Source organism: Abramis brama (assembly GCF_963993115.1).
Source record: "Abramis brama genome assembly, chromosome: 8".
Classification (NCBI taxonomy): Eukaryota; Metazoa; Chordata; class Actinopteri; order Cypriniformes; family Leuciscidae; genus Abramis; species Abramis brama.
Window position 1 is genome coordinate 19,514,955 of NC_139970.1, and position 16,515 is coordinate 19,531,469.

The 16,515-nt window shown below is 37.3% G+C and overlaps 1 protein-coding gene across 2 annotated transcripts in view; it reads left to right on the forward strand.

The window, feature by feature from the left end:
• Nucleotides 1–16,515, forward strand: part of st6gal2a (ST6 beta-galactosamide alpha-2,6-sialyltranferase 2a) — a 74,762-nt gene that overhangs the window by 17,654 nt on the left and 40,593 nt on the right. Inside the window, exon 1 of one of the 2 annotated variants that reach the window (XM_084122229.1) lies at nt 2,130–2,347. The exons of the other annotated variant lie outside the window; for it this stretch is intronic. The gene's annotated coding sequence lies outside the window, so the exon portion shown is untranslated. Of the gene's footprint in view, nt 1–2,129; nt 2,348–16,515 lie in introns of those variants that run through there. 2 annotated transcript variants of the gene reach the window in all.

A 16,515-nucleotide genomic window follows, 5' to 3' on the forward strand; every position in this document is an offset into this window, starting at 1 on the left:
AAACCAGGCATGGAGCTTGCCGTGTGTGTGTGTGTGTGTGTGTGTGAGAGAGAGAGAGAGAGACTGACAGCCTGCTAGATGGTTGGAATGAGGCCCGAAACGGTCGCCTGCAGGGCGAGTGCGATACCTCGTGTTGAGCGCCAACTTGGCATGTACACAGATACTAGTTCCAAAACCTAGTGGACTGCCTACTGCCTAGATAGGTAGCCACCTTCAAAGGCAACATCCTAGCTGAAATAGAACCTCATAAGTGACTAATTTGGAACATTCGTCATAGACATACAGTATAGCTCCTCACACAAGCTGCAGGCGATGTGAGAGGAACAACGCAATACTGTAATATGCATAAATATACATAGCACAAACACATTTAAGGTAGAATGGGTTAAAAGTTGACACTGTAAAAAAATAAAAAAATAATAATAATTAAAATAATCAACATTCGCATTGTCCACCTTTTTGGGACTATTATTTTTTTGCACCTATTTTTAAATAGTGTTTTTTATATACTATTTTGTCTAAATAACTAGTTTAGTCATGAATCTCTAGAGGGAGCGGACTGATAGGTCCTTTTACATGCAATTTACATGCAATTTGCAAGCAATCACGGCACAAGCTAGCCAGTGAGATTGCTTGTTCAGTATTTCAGTAGTCTGGTTCAGTGTTTTCTGTAGGCTGGTCTTGCAGCACACTTTCAAATTTACTCTGAAACCCTCTACCTCCCCAGCTCCACCTGCCTAGATTTGCTACGGTATTTATGCATGTCTATATGCAGCAGCATATCTCACATGCTCACAGCAGTGTGTCTGTGCATCTATTTGCAGTAGCAAGTCCATACTTGCTCTGCAGCAGCAGCAGCAGCAGATGTAGTTCACCAAGACCAAATACATTGTTGCCACATTCGATAACATGCTAAAACTATTCAGGGAGTTGTCGTGATTGAAATAAATGTAAAAACTAAAATCTTTTTTTTTTTCTTTTTTTTTTAAATCTTATAAGTAAATTTAGGCATCACAACATTTATAAATGTACAGAATGAAAAAAATATATTAATTGAGATTTGCTGAAGATTACTTTTTAACAATGTTATTACATTATTAGTGTTTTTAAATATTTTTATATGCGTCCCTATATTTTTATACTGACATAAAATGGGAGACAGCAGAATTAAAGGGATAGTTTACCCAAAAATGAAAATCGTCATCAATTGCTTATCCTCATGCTGTTCCAAACCTAAGATTTGGAAACAGTGTGATAAGATAAGATTTTCGCTCATCTTCGAAACCCAAATAAAGATATTTTGGTAACACTTAACAATAAGGTTAATTAGTTAACATTAGTTAATGTATTAACTAACATGAACTAACAATGAGCAATACATTTGTTACAGTATTAATTTTATTTGTTAATGTTAGTTAATAAAAATACAGCTGTTCATTGTTTGATCATGTTCGTTCACAGTGCATTAACTAATGTTAACAAATGCAATCTTTGATTTTAATGTATTAGTAAATGTTGAAATTAATATTAACTAAGATTAATAAATGCTGTAGAAGTACTGTTCATTCTTAGTTCATTTTAACTAAGGTAGTTAACTAATGTTAACTAATGAACCTTATTATAAAGTGTTTTACAAATATGGTAAACTGATGCTCTACTGCACTTGCTTGACGCATGAGAACAAATGCCATTGGCTCTTGTGGAAGCTGACATGCAAGAACAAACCTTGGTGTGTAATGGACTTTCAATTGAGGGACAGAAATTCTCTAATTTGTTTTTGAAGATGAACAAAAGGCTTATGGGTTTGGAATATGAAATAAAAACAATTTTTATTTACCTTCAAGTTACCTTGTTTTTGGAATAGTCTTCACCTCATGATTGGGCCTACAATGCCTTTAGGTTTTGGAACAGATTAAGTATGTTCAGATGTCAGGGTTCTAGTTTTATTGCTAACCTTTAGGTCACAGTGCTGTTTATGGGGATTATAGCAGCACTTCCTGTTCAGGCTTCTGTTCAAGTTGTAGATAAGAAGCAGAGAACCAAGCCAGACTTATTTAAATCATCTAAAATAGTGCTGAAACCAGAGATCTCTCACTCAGACAGAAAGAGGAGGACTGAGAGGGAGTAATGGGAGCGGATCACTTCACAGCTGTCCATGTGCAGTGGTAAAGCCCCTTTGACTCGACTTCATAGGGGTCCTGTCCTGCCCTCTTTTCCCAGGGCCTGTAAGGCTCTCTGGATGAGCAAAGGGAATTTGTTGGGAGGCATTAATGGCAACGCAACTTAAACGTTCCACTCCAGGGCACTAACACACCTGCAAGACGCAAATCGAAGACCTTTAATGGTGGTGAGTGGCGCTTTTTGTTATCAAGTTGTTGTTTTTTCTTCTCTTTTTATGGTATTAAATTACGCATGGACATGAATCATGCCTCATTCAAGGATTCTTGAGTGACACCGGGTGCAATTATGAGTCTGCTCTCATGTTCCACAGAGCCTCGGGAAAGAGGGAGCGTGTGGTGGGAATGACATTGTGATTGTACTCCTCCTCGTCCTTTTATATGTGCTTACTCAATTAAAAGAAAGAGATGAACTCTTACCTTGGTGTATTCAACCCCAAAATCACAGTTCATCAGTTTACTCAGTCATGCATGTTGAAAGTCATCCAGATGACTTTCTTCAGTGGAACACAAAAGGAAACGGTTCACGCTGATCTTTTCCGTATAATGAAAGCAAATTGTGACCTGGTGCTGTGAACCTTAAAGAAAAACAGGAGAATAAAAGCGGTCCATATTAAGTCTTTTCAAACCTTGTAATATTTCTGAACTGAGGGTGTTTATTCAGTGTTAATCTTGCTTGAGAGAAGTGGTTCCTAGTCACTTTCATTGTACGAAAAAGAGGTACTCCTTTTTTTTTCTTTTTTTTTTTGCATACTGGTTTTGAGAAACATAAGTGGGTGTAAATGTGACCATTTTCATTTGTGGCCGAACTATTTTTTTAATTTAGGCATTAATTTCTAAATCGATTTTCTTTTCACTGACAAACTCTACAGCCTCAATTTCTTCTCCCTCTTTTGCCTTTTTCAGCTGAGCTATTGAATCGCTCAAGTGTTTGGTTCATTTTGACTCTGATTTGAAGGCGTCCGTGGTTCAACTGTCATAAACTGCAGAAAGATCAATACGGTGTATGAATTACAGCTCTCTAATGAAAGTGTTGCTCTCTCAGTGCCGTCAAGCCAAGACTGCATTGATGTACTGCATGCTCAGGTCGTTGCTTTGCTCGTAAACAGTGGCTAGGGCTGTCATTATCAAATTTTCATGAATAAGCGTCAATCAAAAATTCATTTTATTTGTTTTCTCACAAAAATATTTGTGAACAGATATTGAAAATTCTAAAATGACACAAGGTCATGTTTTAAATTTTAAATATTTTTAGATATTTTTTTTGTTTACACTTTCCATTCACCACTAAACTATTATTATTATTGCATTGCAAGGCTGTGTGGTTTATATACAGCTCTGGAAAAAATTAAGAGACCTCTGCAAAATTATCAGTTTTACTATTTATAAGTATGTGTTTGGGTAAAATTAACATTTTTGTTTTATTCTATAAACTACTGACAACATTTCTCACAAATTCCAAATAAAAATAGTGTCATTTAGAGCATTTATTTGCAGAAAACGACTGGTCAACATAACAAAAAAGATGCAGTGTTATCAGACCTTGAATAATGGAAAGAAAATAAGTTCATACAACACAAAGAGTTCAGAAATCAATATTTGGTGGAATAACCCTGATTTTCCAATCACAGCTTTCATGCGTCTTGGCATGCTCTCCACCAGTCTTTCACATTGATGTTGGGTGACTTTATGCCACTCCTGGTGCAAAAATGAAAGCAGCTCGGCTTTGTTTGATGGCTTGTGACCATCCATCATCCTCTTGATCACATTCCAGAGGTTTTCAATGGGGTTCAGGTCTGGGGATTGGGCTGGCCATGACAGGGTCTTGATCTGGTGGTCCTCCATCCACACTTTGATTGACCTGGCTGTGTGGCATGGAGCATTGTCCTGCTGAAAAAAAAAAAAAATCCTCAGAGTTGGGAAACATTGTCAGAGCAGAAGGAAGCAAGCGTTCTTCCAGGACAACCTTGTGCGTGGCTTGATTCATGCGTCCTTCACAAAGACAAATCTGCCTGATTGCAGCCTTGCTGAAGCACCCCCAGATCATCAATTTTCAGCTTTGTCCAACACCTGGTCCGTCTAATGGTTAGACAGAGACCTGGAGAGGCTTACAAGCCACAGTGTCTCGCACCCACTGAGAAATTTGGTGGAGGATCGCTGATGATCTGGGGGTGCTTCAGCAAGGCTGGAATCGGACAGATTTGTCTTTGTGAAGGACGCATGAATCAAGCCACGTACAAGGTTGTCCTGGAAGTAAACTTGCTTCCTTCTGCTCTGACAATGTTTCCCAAATCTGAGGATTGTTTATTTCCTGCAGGACAATGCGCCATGCCACACAGCCAGGTCAATCATAGTGTGGATGGAGGACCACCAGATCAAGACCCTGTCATGGCCAGCCCAATTTCCAGACCTGAACCCCACTGAAAACCTCTGGAATGTGATCAAGAGGATGATGGATGGTCACAAGCCATCAAACAAAGCCGAGCTGCTTTCATTTTTGCACCAGGCGTGGCATAAAGTCACCCAACATCAATGTGAAAGACTGGTAGAGAGCATGCCAAGACGCATGAAAGCTGTGATTGGAAATCAGGGTTATTCCACCAAATATTGATTTTTGAACTCTTCCCAAGTTAAAACATTAGTATTGTGTTGTTTAAAAATGAATATGAACTTTATTTTCTTTCCTTTATTCAAGGTCTGACAACACTGCATCTTTTTTGTTATTTTGACCAGTTGTCATTTTCTGCAAATAAATGCTCTAAATGACAATATTTCTATTTGGATTTTTGGAGAAATGTTGTCAGTAGTTTATAGAATAAAACAAAAATGGTAATTTTACCCAAACACATACATGTAAATAGTAAAACCAGAGAAACTGATAATTTTGCAGTGGTCTCTTAATTCTTTCCAGAGCTGTATGTAGATATCTACGCAAATAGTAATTTTAATTTATTTAAAACTACCATCAAAATCTAAAGTCTATTTCACTGTAAAATGTAGCCTTAATGAATACAAATATGGCCATTTGCCCTTGTGAAGCCGCTCATCAGTCAGAGCAATAACACATATAGCAATTGTACTGGTTAAAAATGAATTTTAAATATCATTGGTGGGTGAGCTCAACTACAGTCAGGGATAATGCTACTGAATTGTATATATAGTATTGAATGTATTATTTTGTAAATTAAAATCTATATTTAGATGGATGGAAATCTTACTCTTAACCTTACTTTCTCAATGGGTGCTTTCATAAATAATTCATTTCTATAAATAATTCATTTCTGTATGTGAACCACTTACTGTGCACCTGGCATCTGTGCACTTCACTTGGGATTGCTAGGTTGTATGATGCAACATCTGGTTTTTACTGCATTTAAGTTATTTGAAGCAAGTTATATTTATATATACAGACTGGCATCTACAGACCCTTTTTGACCCTGACTTAGCAAGTTTTATGGGAGTTATGTTAAATCATCAATATTTGAAAACATGGTAAAATTCCCTTTTGGATTTTCAACGTTTTAGATGGTACAAACAGGTTATAGGAAAGAAACCGAGACTGTATTGCAACAGTCATTTCCCTTTAGGACTTTCTTCTAACCTACCTAAAATTTGATTAAATGTTTTGTAAGTAGCAAATGTTACTTTTGGGTTTCACAAGATGGTAATCCGCTTCATTTGAGCAGTTTATTTGCAGTCACCCACTCAATTTTTTTGCGAGCATGCTTTGCATTTCGTTAGTATCGACCATGCACAGTTGGTGAAAAGTGTTGTGTTATGAAAATAATATAAAGTACACTTCAGACATTACCAAAGGACATCTGCAAAAATAAATGTCAATCAGGTTATAAAAGAAGGAAGAAAAGCTTGCTGCTTTTGGAAGATTTTTTCAAAGTCTAGACTGATCAGACGCATATGAACACGTATTGTAAAGCATTTATTTTCTCTCCTGCAACCCAATTATTTCCCTATTATGCGTTTAGTGCTTGTGTGGGTAGAACTGCCTGCCTGTAAATAAGTATACCATCTCGTAAAGTGGTGCCGTCCAAATGAGATCCATTACATAGTAAATATGCAAGGCATCTCGTAAAGGAGCGCGGTTCAAATGGGATCCATTACATTTCATCTGGATGCTCATTTCTCAAGGTCGACATCCTTTTAAAACAATGCATCCAGGTATCGTTTTTATATATAATCAGATTGCTCGTGGTCTCATACCTTCAGAGAGTGCTTTCTAATTACCTTATAAAAGCAAATAGGATGTTTACGCCCCTGGCAGCCCGTATCCTCCATCTCCTGTGCTGACTCCCTCTCTGAAGCGTCCTGTGATTTGTGCTGGCTAGGCTCGCACATTAGCTATTTAAATGGATGCTTCACAATCCTGTGACAAAATGGATGAATAGCAATATCGTCCTGAACGTCCTCCGGCACGCAGGCTTTGAGCATACGTGTAAAGAAATGATTCTTCATCTTACTTTAGCTCACTTGACTGGGCTTAAATTAAAGGTGCTAAGCATTTACAAAAGCTTGCCAACAACTGAGAAATTTATCCCCCCCTTCAGTGTTTATATTATTTCGTTAATTACCTCAGATTATACCGTTAAACATTTGGAGAGGCATCAGAATGAAATCTATGAATAATGGATGTGTGGGAACCGGGCTTGTTGCTAAGGGAGGTGTGAATTCAACCATAACTTTTACAAGCTGGCCTTGGCTTTTCCCATCATTTCGAATGAACACTTTCACGCCACGCATTTATGTCTATCATTTCCCATTTTCCTTTTCCACTTCCACTTATGCTCTTAGTTTTGAACCACCAGTGACTGTTTTTATCTTCCCACAACCAGGGATGTAAATAAACTGTTTTGATTTAATCAGATAAAAAAAATAAAAAAAATGTATACTGTATATCATTGAAACCTATCATAATAGTTTATTGCACGTCTTGCGTAATATGTTCCTCCAAACGGTATGTAAATTGATAAATCAATATCGTATCATGGGGGTCCTGTCAGGAATCTTGTGTGTGTGTGTTCAGATTTACAATATATTTATATTTATTTATATATGTAAATAATAGCTTTTAATACTTTTTAATTCTGCTTTTCAGTAAGTGTGCATTAAATTATTAAATTGGTCAAAAGCGACAGTAAAGACATTTATAATGTTACAAAGATTTACATTTCAAATAAATGCTGTTCTTTTAAACTTTCTATTCATCAAAATATCTTGGAGAAAAAGTATCACAGTCTCCACAAAAATATTAAACAGACAACTGTTCATCATTAAAAGGATATTTCACCCAAACTTGGAAATTCGGTCATTAATTACTCACCCTCATGTCACTCTAAACTCGCTAGACTTTCGTTCATCTTCAGATGAATTGAGTGGTTTAGCCCAAATTTTCTGAAGAGACACGATAATATATAATGATTTATATAATGAACAGGTTTAATGTAGTATTTTTTTCACAAATAAACATTTATCAGCGAACATAAACAGAAGCTCAACCGAACATGCTTGCCGTGCTAGAACAAACCTCATTGGTTCCTACAGAAGCTCAAACATGCTACATAACACGAGAATGAACCTCACTGGTTCTTGCTGAAGCTCAAACGTGCTGCGTAACATGAGAATGAGCCTCATTGGTTCTCGCACGTCAAGCGAACATGCTTGATCTTCCGTTTACCATAACTGATGTGTGAACTGATGAATATGTGAATAAAAGCCTAAATTCAATCTGTTCATCACATGAAGCGATTGTGTCTCTTCAGAAAATTTGGACTACCGCTCAATTCATATGGATTAGTTTTACAATCTCTTTATGAACTTTTTGAAGTGACAAAGTGTTAGTTGCGTATAGCTGTCAATGAAGGGACAGAAAGCTCTCAGATTTCATCAAAAATATCATATCACTTCATTTGTGTTTACTGACCATAAACTTCAGATTTAAATATTTATGTAATTTTAATTAAATAATTTTGATGGTGGTGGTTTTGTTGCAGGTTTACAATTTTCTCATCATTACTCTCATTAAATCTAAATGTAACATCCAACAAATATTTGATCGAAATGAATGTTTTGTTCAAAATAACTGTGCTGTTACAGTGTTGTTAGATGTTCTCTGTTTCGCTCTATCTGGTTGATATGCATGAGTGCTTGCTCACTCCGTGAAGACTGAAGTTTTTTTTGTAACTTGCTGTTTTGTGAAATGAGCTATAGTTATGTGCTGGAGAAAAACATCTCTCACTCCATTAAATGACACAAGCAATCTGTCAACAACAACCCACACGAAATTCTATGCTAATGAGCCTCTTTGAAGCATTTAATGCAAAATACTTTGGCTTGGACTGGTTGAACTGTGCACTTGTGCCGCAGTGGTCCTCACTGACTGTGGTGCTAATTATTTTTATACATTAATTTAGGGTAACACTTTACAATAAGGTTACATTAGTTAACGTGAGCTATGAACAATACCTCTACAGAATTTAATAGAAAACAAACAAACAAAAAAACAGAATTGCGTGTTTATATCGGAGTTTACCGAATTTTTATCAGGATTGGGACATAATAAACTCATCTTTTTTTATTTTTTGTATACCGTGCCGGAAACAAGCTTTTATATCACACAGCAGTGATTCAGAGGAACCTCTATTCAACACCTTCCTTTTTTCCTGTCGTCTTTGTCCTTTTCTCAGCCTGTCTCTGTTCCTTCTTGGGGACATGGTCCAGATGGTGGCTTTATTTCTGGTTGCTGGTGAAATCTGTGTTGGTTTATTTAAAACATTTTTCCAGCTGGATGAAGGCAGCACATTTGTACAGCTCATGTGCATTTGTGCAGCTCTAAATGGACGGCAGATCAGAGGTGCAGGTGAGATTTTTCTCCCTCAGTGTTTTAGACCACAAGACTTGGGTTAATGTGCGCTTAGGGATGACTGCGCTTTTGAAGATGACTATGGATCTGGAGATGCAATGAATCCTGCAGGACTAAAAATGTCTGGCAGTGGATTGGGTTACTGGAGTGCATTAGCAATGTAGATGAAAGGTTCAGGTTAATGGGTTCACTGTGTGACAGTGAACATGTGTTTGCTCATCAATCTGCTCCCTCTGCTCTCCATGCACATGCAGTCAAATGACCCCTGAGTTGATTTCCAGAGGGCGCTGCCTGGTCATCCATAATGGAGAGTGGTGTAAATGCGAAACGGGGTCACACAGAGACGGACTGGATTGAGACCGGCTGTCTCAAGGTTGTCTGCTCAGAAATCCCTTTCTTATCTCTATCGTTCTCACTTTCGCTTCTCGTCTTGTATATTGATTGCCCTCCGCAAGGACAGAACAAGCCTCAAGTGCAATCGTTGTCTTCGGTGAAATTGATGAAACGCTTGTGGGTTTGTCAGCGTGGGAGAATAAAACCATCTAACAGATTTCTGTGGGACTGCCAGAAGAATGGTTTGCTCCTGCTCTCTGACCCTCAGAATTAAATGGATCGTTTTTGCTACTGTAGCTATCTTTCATGCCCTGCCAGCTCGTTCAAATGAAATTACATATTTTATTTTTAGCAATGTATAATGGTCAGTAGGGAAAAGAGTATAAGATAAATAAATTCTGAAAAAGCATTGGTAGTCAAATGTTAATTACGCATAATAGGGAGTTGCCTGAAGCCCTTTAATTTATTTTCGAATTAGTTAAGTCTAGTTTGGCTGATATTAAAACAAGTACTGTTATCTTCATTAAATGGAAAGGGGTTTTTTTGTAAATGGAAGGGTTTGTTGCAAGCTTTGGCAAAAGAAAGATGAGCAATTCTGTGGTCGTGGCTCCTAAACCGTGAGAGAGGTTCAAAGACGGCCATTGTCACATCTTGAGACCAAAGATAGCCTGTGATCATTTTCTGACAGTGTCAGTTTAGCATGATCATCTCACAGTGCGTTTGCTGCTACGACCTATGTCTGCTGACTAGCCAAGAAAAATGCAACATGAAATGGTGTGTGTGTGTGTATATATATATATATATATATACTCACCTAAAGGATTATTAGGAACACCATACTAATACTGTGTTTGACCCCCTTTCGCCTTCAGAACTGCCTTAATTCTACGTGGCATTGATTCAACAAGGTGCTGAAAGCATTCTTTAGAAATGTTGGCCCATATTGATAGGATAGCATCTTGCAGTTGATGGAGATTTGTGGGATAAACATCCAGGGCACGAAGCTCCCGTTCCACCACATCCCAAAGATGCTCTATTGGGTTGAGATCTGGTGACTGTGGGGGCCATTTTAGTACAGTGAACTCATTGTCATGTTCAAGAAACCAATTTGAAATGATTCGATCTTTGTGACATGGTGCATTATCCTGCTGGAAGTAGCCATCAGAGTATGGGTACATGGTGGTCATAAAGGGATGGACATGGTCAGAAACAATGCTCAGGTAGGCCGTGGCATTTAAACGATGCCCAATTGGCACTAAGGGGCCTAAAGTGTGCCAAGAAAACATCCCCCACACCATTACACCACCACCACCAGCCTGCACAGTGGTAACAAGGCATGATGGATCCATGTTCTCATTCTGTTTACGCCAGATTCTGACTCTACCATCTGAATGTCTCAACAGAAATAGAGACTCATCAGACCAGGCAACATTTTTCCAGTCTTCAACTGTCCAATTTTGGTGAGCTTGTGCAAATTGTAGCCTCTTTTTCCTATTTGTAGTGGAGATGAGTGGTACCCGGTGGGGTCTTCTGCTGTTGTAGCCCATCCGCCTCAAGGTTGTGCGTGTTGTGGCTTCACAAATGCTTTGCTGCATACCTCGGTTGTAACGAGTGGTTATTTCAGTCAAAGTTGCTCTTCTATCAGCTTGAATCAGTCGGCTCATTCTCCTCTGACCTCTAGCATCAACAAGGCATTTTCGCCCACAGGACTGCCGCATACTGGATGTTTTTCCCTTTTCACACCATTCTTTGTAAACCCTAGAAATGGTTGTGCCTGAAAATCCCAATAATTGAGCAGATTGTGAAATACTCAGACCGGCCCGTCTGGCACCAACAACCATGCCACGCTCAAAATTGCTTAAATCACCTTTCTTTCCCATTCTGACATTCAGTTTGGAGTTCAGGAGATTGTCTTGACCAGGACCACACCCCTAAATGCATTGAAGCAACTGCCATGTGATTGGTTGATTAGATAATTGCATTAATGAGAAATTGAACAGGTGTTCCTAATAATCCTTTAGGTGAGGGTGAGTGTGTGTGTGTGTGTGTATAATATATATATATATGTATATATATATATATGTATATATATGTGTGTATATATATGTGTATATATATGTGTATACATATATACATACACACATACACATATATACACACACACACACACACATATATATATATATATATATATATATATATATATATATACACATACACATATACACACATACATATATATGTGTATGTGTGTGTATATATATATATATATATATATATATATATGTGTATGTATATATGTATATATATATATATATATATACATGTATGTATATATATATATATATATATATATAGATGTGTGTATATGTATATATGTATATGTATATATGTATATGTATATATGTATATGTATATATGTATATATGTATATGTATATATGTATATGTATATATGTATATGTATATGTATATGTATATGTATATGTGTATATGTGTATATGTGTGTATATGTGTGTATATATGTATATGTGTGTGTTTGACACCTGTTGTTTGACAAACATTCAGTTTGACACCTGAAATGAAATGAAACTAGTCCAGCTTATGAAGCTTTGCTGAAGTGGTTTTCGTGCTAAACTGCAGTGCAGGTCCAGAGTGTTGTACTACTGCTACACATGATGTTCATTTGTATGAAGCCACTGCAGATGTTTCCATGGACTGAGGTTTGTGCGCGCATTTGTTGTTGCTTGTGTGTTTTAGTGTGTGTGTGTGTGAGAGAGAGAGAGAGAGACTGACTTATAATGACCTGAAGGAGCTCTGGGAAGTCACCCGGTTTTGATGGGTTGTGTGAGTTTAATGAATAATGTAACGGATCTGCCGTGTATCTCCCTCGCTCTTCTGCGCTCTTTCACTGCCCCTTATGTCTTCCCTCTATTTGTACTTTTTTTTTAAAACACTGTTGGCCGAGTCATTTCAACATCAGGGATGTGATTTTTCCGGATTAATCCGGAATTCCGGATTTTCCGACCTGAAAATGTGACCTACGTGAATCATGCAGATCTGTAAAAAAAAAAAAAAAAAAAATGGGGGGGGTAATCTCACAGCCGTCACCATGGTAACCCGGGACGGAACCACACCGGGCGGCACGTCAACATGGTTACAGATGGCAGAGAGATGCAATCTTTCCCCGCCCAGCGAGTGCTTGAAGTGCGTCAGAAACAGAGCGCGCGCGCGATCAGTTGTTGGTAATTTGTTGTGTAGCGTGCGCGACGCCGCATCCATATAGACAGCATAGCTTTTTTTTTGAGGGCGCTTAACACACAGGCTCGTAGAAACGGGCCTGGCAGCTCGCGCCAGTTCTAGACGCGGTGAAAGTTTCCTGATTGTGACGGATGGCCGAATTTACGTGACACATTATAAATGAGCATTATAGTCTGCGATAGATACAGTGCCAAAAAGAAGAGAAGAGGATAAAAGGAGATAAAGACAGAGGTAAAGTGATGTAGTGAATGAACAGTTTATCTAATTGCATAGGAGTAAGATACTATAATTTCATGGCAGTTATTTTTACCTTAAACTTATTGTTAGCAGTTGTTCTGAGTTCTCCAGACTGTGTGATTTTGTTACAATCATGTCAGTTTTAAGACGCATTTTTTATTATCACTTTTTTATTAATGTTTTACCCTACAGTTGTGCAGTTTTGGGGGGAATACAGTACAGGCCAAAAGTTTGGAAACATTACTATTTTTAATGTTTTTGAAAGAAGTTTCTTCTGCTCATCAAGCCTGCATTTATTTGATCAAAAATAGATTTTTTTTTTTTTTTAATATTGTGATATATTATTACAATTTAAAACAATTGGTTTTCAATTTATTATACTTTAAATTATAATTTATTTCTGTGAAGCAAAGCTGAATTTTCAGGATCATTACTCCAGTCTTCAGCATGTGACATCCGGTCTATCACATGATCCTTTAGAAATCATTCTAATATTCTGATTTATTATGAGTGTTGGAAACAGTTCTGCTGCCTAATATATTTGATGAATAAAAGGTTAAAAAGAACTGCATTTATTCAAAATAAAAAAAATATTTTCTAATAATATAAATCTTCTTTACTATCACTTTTTATCAATTTAACACATCCTTGCTGAATAAAAGTATTGATTTATTTCAAAAAAAGAAAGAAAAAAATTACTGAACCCAAATTACTGACCAGTAGTCTATATTGTTACAAAATATTTCTATATTTTTTTTAATTCTTATTCTTTTTTATTTTTATTTTATTACTTTTTATTCATCAAAGTATCCTAAAAGTATCACAGGTTATTAAAAAATATTAAGCAGCAGAACTGTTTCCAACTTTGATAATGAATCATCATATTAGAATGATTTCTAAAGGACTGCAGTAATGATCCTGAAAATTCAGCTTTGCATCACAGAAATAAATGATAATTTAAAGTATAGGCTAATAAATGGAAAACCAATTATTTTAAATTGTAATAATATATCACAATATTGCATTTTTTTTGTTATGTTGTTATGTGCCATACTCATGACATAAGTTGGATATTGCACATTAAGCAGTTTAAGTTTGGTGTAAAAAAAATTAAAAATATATATTTTATTTTTTAAATTCAAATAAGTTGTTGTCATGTGTCATAAAAAGTTGGATGTTTTTATCGGTTTGATCGGCGGGGGGGTCTCAGTATATTTTCCTGCTTTTTTGTCCTTAGCCAATCACATGCCTGCAACATGTTCTTGAGGTTTTATGTATATTTCTGCATTTGCGGTGCATTTGTGCCTGTCAGTTTCAACTCGTCTTAGGTTCAGGGGGAAGGAAATGCGGTAAGCAGACTTTGCAGCAGACAGACTGTGTCTGTAGCATTTTTTTTTTCATCAGATCACATCAAGCCAAACCAAATTGTGTTTGATATGGCTTGTGAATAGCTTCTAATAAGAAAACTATCATGTTGTTGACTTGAAATTCTAAGCAGTGACAGCAGTGTGCAACACATTAAAGCCACAACATCTCTCATTCAGCTCCCCTAAACTTCAAGGCATAGAATTGCATTTGGATATCTGATTTTTGTACTTCCAGTGTTTTTGTTTCAGTCCCTTTGTCATTAATTTTGCCCTGGATGTCAGCAGCTTATGTCTTTTCACTTTAGCGTTTATCTCCGAGTCCTCTTGTCACATTTGTCACATTTGTCACATTTCACGCATTTCACTGATCACTGATGTGAAAATCCTGGCACACTCAGCTTCTCCTTTCCACGTTGGTCATGTGAATTTGCCGTGCTGATCAACAGAAAATTGCTTGTTTTGAACGTGACATCTGTGTGAGCAGTGCTTCATATGTCTTTACAATTATTGAAAGTTCTCAAATTATGGCGACAGGCTTTTGCGTAAACTGATGGCAGTTCTTGATGAAGTCAATGAAATGCATCAAAGACTCTCTGTAGATTATTGTAATAATCACAATATGCAACACTATTTTCGTTGCGATTTGCTGGGGCGTTTGTAGTCTTTCAGTACTGGGGCACATCAAAAAAGTGTTCCCATTTATCATTATGGATATATAGGCTACAGACACAAATTGTCTTTACCTACACTAGAGAGTTATTAGTATGTTACTATTATTATGTTATTACTATATTCCTGTAATTATAGCAATAAATGCAAACACTATTTTCGTTGCGACTTCCTGGGGCGTTTCTAGCCTTTCATTAGTTCTGGGGCACATGTTGTTATTATGGATGGAGACATTGCCTTTACCTGCAGTAGAGAGTCGTTCACAATTTGCACGTGCATTGAAGAGCTGCTTCATTGCTGACAAACGAAATTTAGTTTCTACAACACATTGCAAGTAAATATCATTCTCATCCAGCAGTCTTTTTGTTTTCTGTCTTATAAAGTATGCATTACTTGTGCAACCGCTGCAAATCATTCAGAGCTTTTTGCAAACCCGTTTGTTATCTATATATGGTGATCTCCATCATCAGACAAGTATTTACATGTAGCATCAGCTCTTTTCTCACAGTTTCTGGAACCGTTTCATAAATGATTAAAGCTCTCTAAACCCCTCCTTTCCGAGAGCCTGCTCTGATTGGTCAGATCCCGGTCTGTTGTGATTGGTCTACCATGTACAGCGTGTGTCAAACTCAACACCCATTACTGTATTTGAATTTCAGCTCTGGAAGCTTCCTCAAGCACTTGTATACACTGTGATACAAACTGTAACGATACCGTTTTACCGTATCAATTCAAGCGCAAGTCCTCATCCTTTGGAAGTCAAGTGCGTGCAATGTGGATTTGCTTTCGCAGCACAGAAAACAGTGTCTTCTCAACATGTCAACAACATGAACCAAACTCTTCCAGATCTCAGCTGCAACTACAGTGTTTGAGAGCGGGCTAAAGTAGACGCCGTTCGCAGGCCAATGAAGATAGGCTGGCATTATGCAATTGAAGATAGGCTGGCATTATGCAATTTTGTAACAAACCCAAGTTGGCTTGTGCAAGAAATAAGACTGGAATTACTGACGACTCGTTTCAGGCAGTTCAGAATCCGTTCTTTCTTTTGGAAGACAACTTCATTTATCCTGCACTTTGCACTTCTAGTCAGTTATCTGGGTCTAAAAATCAAGATCTGGGATGCTTAATTTCCTTTGTCAGTGGGTTGTCTGAGCAAGACGTCTGTCTGAATTGTCATTAAATATTGTGAAATATTGAGCAACATCAAATTCACAACTACCAACAGTTTGAGCCTTTTTGAAAGCATTCATCTGACAGACACGACACGGTCCTTTAATCTCAGCACAACAACTCACAAATAAACCTGTGAATCCTGCATAATAACAGGAGCATTGCTTACCACAGGACATTTGAAGACTTGCAGTGATTGTCTTGAAATGTTTTGTTGAATATGATGTTGTTCACAAGCACTGATGGCTATAGTGGTGCTGCTTTAAATGAGATTGATTTGAATTACAATTCAGGGACCAAACCTCTTTGCTGACTGTTAGTCTATCAATTATTGGACAATTCTATCTCTTTAAAAGCACCACTGCTAAAGATTTTAAACACATTAATTAACTGGTCTGTTGTTGGATGACTGGTCCAAATGGGATTGT